Source organism: Equus quagga, chromosome 5, assembly GCF_021613505.1.
Source record: "Equus quagga isolate Etosha38 chromosome 5, UCLA_HA_Equagga_1.0, whole genome shotgun sequence".
NCBI classification, from domain to species: domain Eukaryota; kingdom Metazoa; phylum Chordata; class Mammalia; order Perissodactyla; family Equidae; genus Equus; species Equus quagga.
In genome coordinates, this window is record NC_060271.1 from 102705287 (window position 1) to 102714087 (window position 8801).

Genomic DNA, 8801 nt, shown 5'->3' on the forward strand with positions numbered 1-8801 from the left:
GGGGGGGGAGGCGGTTCAGACTAAACAGTATTAAATTATACTGAATTCTTTTACTCCTCAGTGGGTTGATAGCCTAGAGTAAGTAAAAGTAACAGGAAGTCTTTCATATCTAAATCTGATCTCCCATACATTCTACCATTTAGAGTTGCTTTGAGTTAATTATTTCCCCTTTGTAAGGGACTAAGAAGAAGGGCCATCTGTATTCAATAGAAAATACCCGTTCATTAACTCAGAGTTGACTGCTTTAATCAGAAGGGGGAAAAAGAAAAACTCTTTGCCAACATAGGTTAAGCACCCATGAGTAATACGGACACCCCCAGATTCTCCTACTCCTAAGAATATCTATTAACTATCTCTTTTCAATATTAGGAGCGCATTTATACACACCTACATCAAAAAAATAAAATGCAATTAGATTTAAGAATCAGTGACATTACGTTCAAGCTTTAAAGTGCTTTGAAATCCTTCAGAACTTCACAAATTACTCCATATACCCTTTATCAAATCTGCTTCTCAGGTATGCACTACCTAACAAACAAAATCTATTCACTGGGGTTTTTTCCTATATTACAAATTTTACTATACCTGATAACAGACCCACATTTTACAAGTTTTCCAGGAAGGAAAGGTTCTTCATGATTCTATCATACAAATGCACTTTTCATTCACAACCTTTTGTGAAGCAGAGGACACTCTACGTGGACAATAAGCACACTAATACTTGAGACAGGTCTTATCCTTCCTATATCACTGCTAGTAACTGGTCCCACCTCTAAGCATAAGACAAGTTTCCTGTATTCAATAGAAGTCTTCCAATGTCTGTCTCTCTCTCCTCTAAATGTCACACCAACTTTTAGCAGATCTTCTTTTGGTTAAAAAAATACAAAACAAATTTTCCAAAAACTGTTGTTTCTAAACCTTAAGCTCTTTAATTTTCAAGAAACAAATCAATTTAAAGCCAACAAATATCTTGACATTTCAACATACTCCAAAAGAAAACTGAGTCCATTTTATTTTTAGCAAGTTAATATTAAACTATTTAGTAAGTCATAAAAGCTTTAATTGGTAAACTGTGTTTTAAATGTTACAAACCATGTTAAACGTCTAAATATATGAACAAGTTAAAATACTACAACTGATTGCTAAGCTACTGGATTCTTAAATAAGTTATTACAAAGGTTATCATTATAAAAGGCATATGTTATGCCAAAAAATTATTAGATATTGTAGATGTGGTTACAAGTTAGCTGGAGTAAGACAAAAAGAAAAAAATTTACTTGAAGAACTCCTTTGTGTCATGACTTACCACAATTCAGAGCAAAATGTTTACATCCGTTATTAACTTTAAATTGAAGGGGTGAAATAAAACACACTGAAATTTGAATGAAAACTTGAAAAAAAAAAGGTATGAGTTACCATATAGTATTTGTTTCCTAGATTGCTAGATGATACCAAAAAGTAAATCTCAAAATCTTTACAAAGTCTGAGAAGTGAAACTAAAGTATATAAAACGATATTTTTTGAAAACTTCGTAACATTATCAAGAACTTAGTAAAGACTTTTTTTTTTTTTGAGGAAGATTAGCCCTGAGCTAACTACTGCCAGTCCTTCTCTTTTTGCTGAGGAAGCCTGGCCCTGAGCTAACATCCATGCCCATCTTCCTCTACTTTATATGTGGGACGCCTACCACAGCATGACGTGCCAAGTGGTGCCATGTCGACACCCGGGATCCGAACCAGTGAACCCCGGGCCACCAAGAAGCAGTGTGTGCAAACTTAACTGCTGCGCCACCGGGCAGGCCCAAAAGACTTCTTTTTATCATAACAGTGATTCAACTACCTGATCAAAAAAAAGTCTAAATGGTGGTCTTCTTTGGGGAGAGAGGGGGAATACAGACAAAATACTAAAAAGTATAACTCAAGTCAAATCTACAGAGGTTAAATCACATTAGAAACGTTTCATTTGAAAAAAGATTCCGAAATGGCTAATCAGATATTAGTATACTTAAATTAGTCTAAAAGACCAAAATTATTTTACTATAAATCAATGTTCTAATGTAAACAAGTATCATCAACAAAAATAAGGATAAAATAAAGACAGACTATGAAGCCCAAGTACCTTTTTCTTCAGCTCTACTTGTTAGATCAACTGCTAGAAGCCGATGACAAGCTCTGTCATTTTACAGATTTTATGACAGTCAAGCAAAAACTACAAAAACCAATATTCCCCAAATCTACCCTATTTTACCTTCACTGTTTGAGTGCAGGATACTGAGATGGGAAGTAACCCAGATTATGTTTCCCCAGATTCACCCAGTTTGCAGGAATCTTATCTCATATCCCCAATTAATCATTCCTGTTAATCCACAATTCTGCTGATATGATATATAAGATACTTTCTACCATAAAATTTTAAAGCTGCTAATATAAATAGCAGTATTCGGTTTCAATGCAAATTCTGAAATTCATTCACTAAGGAAAAAATAAGATTGAAGTACAATGTGAAAAACCACTGAAAAATGACCATATTCCCCAAAATACTCTTACCACTAGTCATAACTTTACATTTTAAGCTAAGTATTACTTGAATAAATTTTGCTATTAGAATTTTGGAATTAAAAAACAATTTAACTATTATAACTCTGACACTATCACTTGTTTCCCAACTAATTTTTGCTTAAAATCAGTGAACTGTGAAAGGCATATTTCACAGAAAAAGTAAAATACTATGTGTTACATTTTAATAAGGTAACTTTATTAATATCTTATGAAGGACCACTGTAGAGTCAGAATTATACTATTTTACTAATTTCTATGCTAGGTAATGTCACAAAATACTTTAAAATAGTTACATATAATATACAAGTACTCATATAACATACATAATATGTGTAACTAACACCAATGAATGTGGGGAAAAAAAATTCTCTCTCACTATCATGTGCAATAAAAGAAATGTTTCCCAACCCATTTACAAGGGCACGTTTGCAATCCTTCCATTATTGGCTCAGCCAGTTTTTTGCTAAGCTTTACCACGGCAAATTCCACTCTTTCAAGAGTGCCAAAAGACAGTCTATCAGCATCATATTTTAATTTAAAAGACTCGGTAAAAAATGTACGCTATAGGAAAATAAACTTTCAACAAGAGTCACTTTTTCTGACCTTGTCAACTTGTGAATCAGGTGTTCTTAGAAGCACAGCTATTTAGACACTACACCATTCCTTCAGATGATGTAATTACTGACATGCGATAGTACTTACCGACCTGACCATCAGACAAACTGAAAAGGCTTTCACCTATTCCTGGAGTCTTCATAAAAATCAGACAGCCAGGATAAGAAAACATGTTAAAAGCTCTGCTGGTCACTTCTAAGGGAATAATCACCACACGAACAAACCGAAAAGACAATGTACAAGAAACTGGGGAAGTCTTAACCAACACATACGAACGAGTCAATAAAAATACTACTCTATGCTGATAAGACAGCAACATAAAAAACTGCTCAGGCACGTGATAAGACTTTATGAGAGCAAAAACAAACGAAGAGGAGAAAACACAAACAACAACCATTAAAAAAAAAAAAGACAAAGAAGACATTGAGAGAAGCAGCACAGTAAAAATCAAGATTATCCCTGAAAGAAAATCTGTTGACTAAAAAAAATCTGTTCTAAATACTAAATTTTAAAAGTTCTATTGAAACAACACAGTGGCCATTTAGGAGACCTACAAAAAATATTTCTTTTAAAAACTACCATTTTAATACTATAACTTCAAATATATATATTTTTTAAAAGGCCTGTATAACTGGAAAAGACCATCATAATAATTAGGATAATCTGCCTATTTATTTAGAAATGCTCTATTTAAAAGTAGGCCAACAATAAGAACTTCGCCATTGCACAACAGGGAAAGTAAATGAAATAATGTCTATGAACATTCAGTGTCCACAGCATGTTTCTCCATCTCCTACAACACACCGACTTACACTGTCTACCCTCAACAATACCACTTCCACATCCATGCAGTAGCTCAAATGAGTTCCTGTGTTAATCTCACAATAAACCTCAGTAATTCTCACATCACAGGAGTTGTAAACGTTTAACAGAAAACGAATGTTTTTCCCAAAATAGCTACATAACACTAAGACTACTCAAATTCCTAAATAATCCTTTTACAAGACTCCTGCCAACTTTATTTTGATACATTAAACATGTGGAGCCTATTTTAAAAGGTCTGTAACTGTGCCTTCATCAAAACAGCTTCCTAGTTGTTCTTATGTCTTTCTAAAGTTTTCGAGTTTTTTTTAAGCCAGCTTGAATACTGATGAATCTGGGCCGCTATCAAACGCTCAGGAAGTGTTTTTGCCAAATAAGATGGGCAAATGTTCTACATTTGCTAAATCTGACATTAGAGGTCATGCAACTGAAAATATGAAATAACTATATCCAATACTCATTGAGCCCTTCATTTTAAAAACTACTTCAGTGTTATTTTCACACTCTAAATTTAATAATACAATCTATTTTTTTTTTTAAGAATGTTAGGCTCACTTAAACTATAAAAAACTGATCTGCCACATATAGCTGGTGTCTACTCTTAATGGGCCTCTGGTCGATTGGGGGTACTGACGATAGCAATTTCATTTAAGAACTTCACTGCTAAAAAGAATGACATCTGAAAAGGACTTCTGGGGAGGCAGGGAAGAGAAGCCCGGAGCCTGCTGAGAAGAGAGAAACGATTTAAACCCACTGAGGAGGAAGGAGGTGGTGAGACGCACCGACAGAAGAGCGAGAAACAAGATTTAACAAGGAAGTGAAGTGGAGCGCAGAACAAGGCAGAAGCAGACGAGGAAACAAATAGGAAAAGGTAATGTTTTCAAGCAGGCATGCTCCAGAAAGCGAAGAGTTAAGGCCTGGGGTGGCCCAAGCGCCTTCGTGTGAAAGAGATGCTCGCAGACTGAAGCGGAGAACAGGGGTAAGCAGTTTACTTCCAGGCGTTGGAGCGCCCTACCATTCCCTGCCCCGAGCCTCTCCCAGCCTCGGCCGAACGTAGACGCGGCGGCTGGGGAAGGGGCCTACCCAGGAGCCAGGCCCGGGGCTCCGCTCCCCCGGGCTCCGCGGCAGAAGGAAAGACGCGAGAATTAGGCAGGCAGAGGCCGCGGCCGCAGCGTGGCGGCACCCCGAAAGCGGCCCGGGGCCGCGGCGGTGCCCGCCAGCCGTTTCCCCTGCGGCGGGGTGCCGAGCGGCCTTACCTGGGGCGAGGGAGGGAGGCGAGGTCTAGAGCGTCCACTCGCGCCCGCCACAGAGCACCCCTGCTGCACTCAGCCCAGGCTTCCAACGGAGGCGCGACCCTGCCTCAGCCGCCGCTTCCCCCTCGGGGTCTCGGCCACCGCCTCCGCCGCCTCCGGGGCTGTTTACACCGTCGGGCCCCGCACGCCGCCGCCGCCGCCTTCTCTCCACCCTAGCGCCGTTGCCGATTTGGCCGCCGCCACCTCCTCCGCCGCAGCCTTGTCTCTCTGGAGCATCTTCCAGCCACCGAACCCTGAGAAACAGAGACTCCAGCCGCGCCGGCAGGAAACTCCCCCGCAACAGCTAGGGGGACAAGGCGGTCAGAGCACCGGCGGCTTTTCCGCCATTGAGCAGCAGCCGCTCCGCTCCTTCTGCAACCCCCTCCCCGCACCCCGTCCTTCCCCGCCCATAGACGAGCCCCGCCCCCAGCTCCCACCCATTGGGACGCCGCGCGGCCTCTCGCTGTACCCGGTTTGCTGAGTGGCCCGTCAATCAACGCCTCCCCGCCCACCTCGGCCACCCTGTCCCTCCGTACTTAGTTTTCCCCGCCCACAATGCCCCGCCTCTGAGTTCCTAATTTCCCATTGGGCATCAGTGACCACCTTCCATTGGCAAGGTCAACTATCCATCAAACACCGCCCACTGAGTAAGACCCAACCCTTCAGTACCATTTACTTCATTCAGCACCGCCTCTGCCATACCTCCCGGACGTAAGGGACCAACCCACCGTACCAGTCATAAGTAGAGACCGACGTCAATCAAATAACGCCCACCTGCGCTCCTCCTCGCAAAGCACGAACCCTAGAGATTCTCTTTTCTTATTGGTCCAAAGGGTGGCCCGAGCCCTCAGTCATTGGCTTCCTCTACCTGTCCGTCACTGAAGCAATTTCCAAGTCCGTCACACCGGCTTTTTTTAAATGAACGCGCAAAAGGCGGGGAAGTTTGTATCCGAAAAGTGATTGGCTAGTCTTCGAAACGGTCAAACCCAGGGCGTCTGTGCGGATCTTTCTCGTTCTGCGAGGACCGTGACCCTTTATTTTTGACCTCTAAGCCTGGCGTCAAACAAGCGCCATAAAGGAGCCAACGGGCTGTCCAGTTATAGGTGTGGAGGCCTAGTCCCACCCGGAATTGCAGGGGGTTGGCTGCTGAATGGCTAACAAAGTCCTGGTAGTCCTTCTATTGGAGGATATAAACGCCTCTCTTCTGCACGGAGACGGGAAAGGATGGCGCAGGCGAGGACAAGAAGCGGTCTGGGGAGAGGCGGCTGTTTTGCTTCAGCCTGAGGGTGGGGCGCACGCGGGAGAGGGAAACTCGGAGGGCAGGGCTCTGGGGGAGGTGTTGTGGGGAGGGGAAAAACCCGGATGTTCTCTAACAATGAAATCATCGCCGACCAATCAGAGCTGCTGCGCGGGATACCTGCTTGACCTGTCCCCAGAAGCGACGAGAATGAGTGAGTTAGCCGGGAAATTGAGGTGTCAGGAGAGGCCAGAAAGCGAGAAAACGAGACAGGCGATCCCTTTAGGAGGATTCTGTGCTGTTAGGGCTTATTTTTATTTCTTCTAGACCCGCACTGCCTGGCATTTAGCCCTTGACATTTCCATGTTTTGTTTCTCAGTCAACATTGATTTTAAAAACTCTCGGCCTAGTCTTTGACATTCACTCTTTAGTTCCACAGTTATTTAGCGCATGCGATTTGCCAGGCACTGTACATAGAGGTAGAGATTAAAAATAAATTAAGCAATCGCAATACAAGATGGTAGGTGCTATAATTGAAAGGTGCAAGGGGTGGTGGTGACATTAAGGATCATCCCTGTGGATAGGTTTATGGAGAAAGGCTTCACAAAGATACAGGATGAATCTAGAATGAATGAGTCGATAGGCAGGTGAGGGAAGTGGACATGATTCCTTCAGCAATCGAATTAGACTAAAAGGTGCTGGCAGGTAATTCCTCAAAAAAGAAATAAAACTAATGTGTTATGAAGGCAGACAATTTAAGCTAAGACCCAACAGAGTGTTATTCAGCTGAGGGGCTGTGGGTGTTTTGGGGACAAGGGCAAATTTAGGAATAGGACAATTGCCCAGGCCCGTGATGAGGATGGCAGAAATAAAGACTTGATTGCAATTCAGATTTTTTTATCTACTCAAGTTTTCATAAGAATAGTGTTTCTTGGGGCCAGGCCTTGGCAAAGTGGTTAAATTCATGCCCGCCACTTCCAGGGCCCAGGGTTTCACTGGTTCGGATCCTGGGCGCAGACCTAGCACGGCTCATCAAGCCATGCTGAGGTGGCATCCCACCTAGAAGGATTAGAAGGACCTACAACTAGAATATACAACTGTGTACTGGGGGGCTTTGGGGAGAAGAAAAAAGGAATAAAGAAGATTGGCAACAGATGTTAGCTCAGGTGCCAATCTTAAAAAAAAAAAAAGTAGCGTTTCTTACAGCATGGTGGCTGGACCACCAGCATCAGAAGCACTTGGGGTGCAGATTCCTGGGTCCACTCACACCTGTAGTATCGGGGAATCTTGGGAAAAGACTTAGAAAAGTGAATGTTAAAGTAATTTTCCAGGCGGTTTTTATGCACACCAATAATTGAGACCCTCCAGAATAGGTAACAGAGGGACCATAAACTAAAAAGAGTTTCCCCACTTCTGCCTGTTTTGAAGAAAAATAATAAAGAAGAAGTAGGCCTGTTTAGATTTTGTCTTTCCCTTGTCCCCTTTATTATCAGTATGGGATCATACAGTTCTCAGGAAATAGTTCTTAAATGACTTATAGAATACATTTCCTTAAATCACACTCCTTTGCCTGACATGCTGTATATAGGAAGAAGGGAGTCTGGAATCCCAGCTTCCAAAATAGGAAGCTAAAGATCATAAAAGTGGAGACATCTGGGGATACTTGTTTTGAGAATCCAAGCAACCTCAGAAGGGTATGGATCTTTCTTGGTCTGCTTGATTTCCTTCTCATTTTCCCTTGGTTGACCCCAAAACTAACACGAAGCACAATCGTTTAGGTGGGCAGATGATTGCATGTCATTCATTCTTTCAGTCACTAAAAATAAAGATATATTAAATATTGTTCTAAGTGCTGAGAATACAGCAGGGATCAAAACAGATATTTAGATTACCTTTGTTGTATGCTTTAGTCGATTAAAACACTAAACCATTTAAAAAGGTGCAACAAGATTCACAACTTCAAAAGGAAAATGGATGTGTACCATCCTAAACTTATAACGTATCATAGACATTGAGTACCATCATAGTGGGCTCTGCTACTAACCAGCTATGTGACTTGAGCTAGTAAGTATGCTCTGTGAGCCTTGGTTTGTTCTTCTATAAAATAAGAACCATAACATCTTCCAGAGCCAGATAAAGAGCTTTAGATGTTCTTAGTGTTGCAAAGCACTCCCCAATACATAATTTAAAAAGGAAACAGTACTAAGTGTGGTGTAGAAAAATAGTTCTGATTTTTCCAATGTTGGCTACAATATTCTGATGTTCTTTTTTTTTTTT

General features: G+C 41.6%; 1 protein-coding gene across 4 annotated transcripts in view; it reads right to left on the bottom strand.

Moving 5' to 3' along the window:
• The window catches only part of PPM1B (protein phosphatase, Mg2+/Mn2+ dependent 1B), a 91417-nt gene extending 85748 nt beyond the window's left edge, over positions 1-5669 (bottom strand). For 3 of the 4 annotated variants that reach the window (XM_046660462.1, XM_046660464.1, XM_046660465.1), the window contains exon 1: positions 5252-5668. The gene's annotated coding sequence lies outside the window, so the exon portion shown is untranslated. Of the gene's footprint in view, positions 1-5251 lie in introns of all 4 variants that reach the window. The other variant, XM_046660461.1, reaches the window with a different exon arrangement.
• Positions 5670-8801: the final 3132 nt, after the last annotated feature.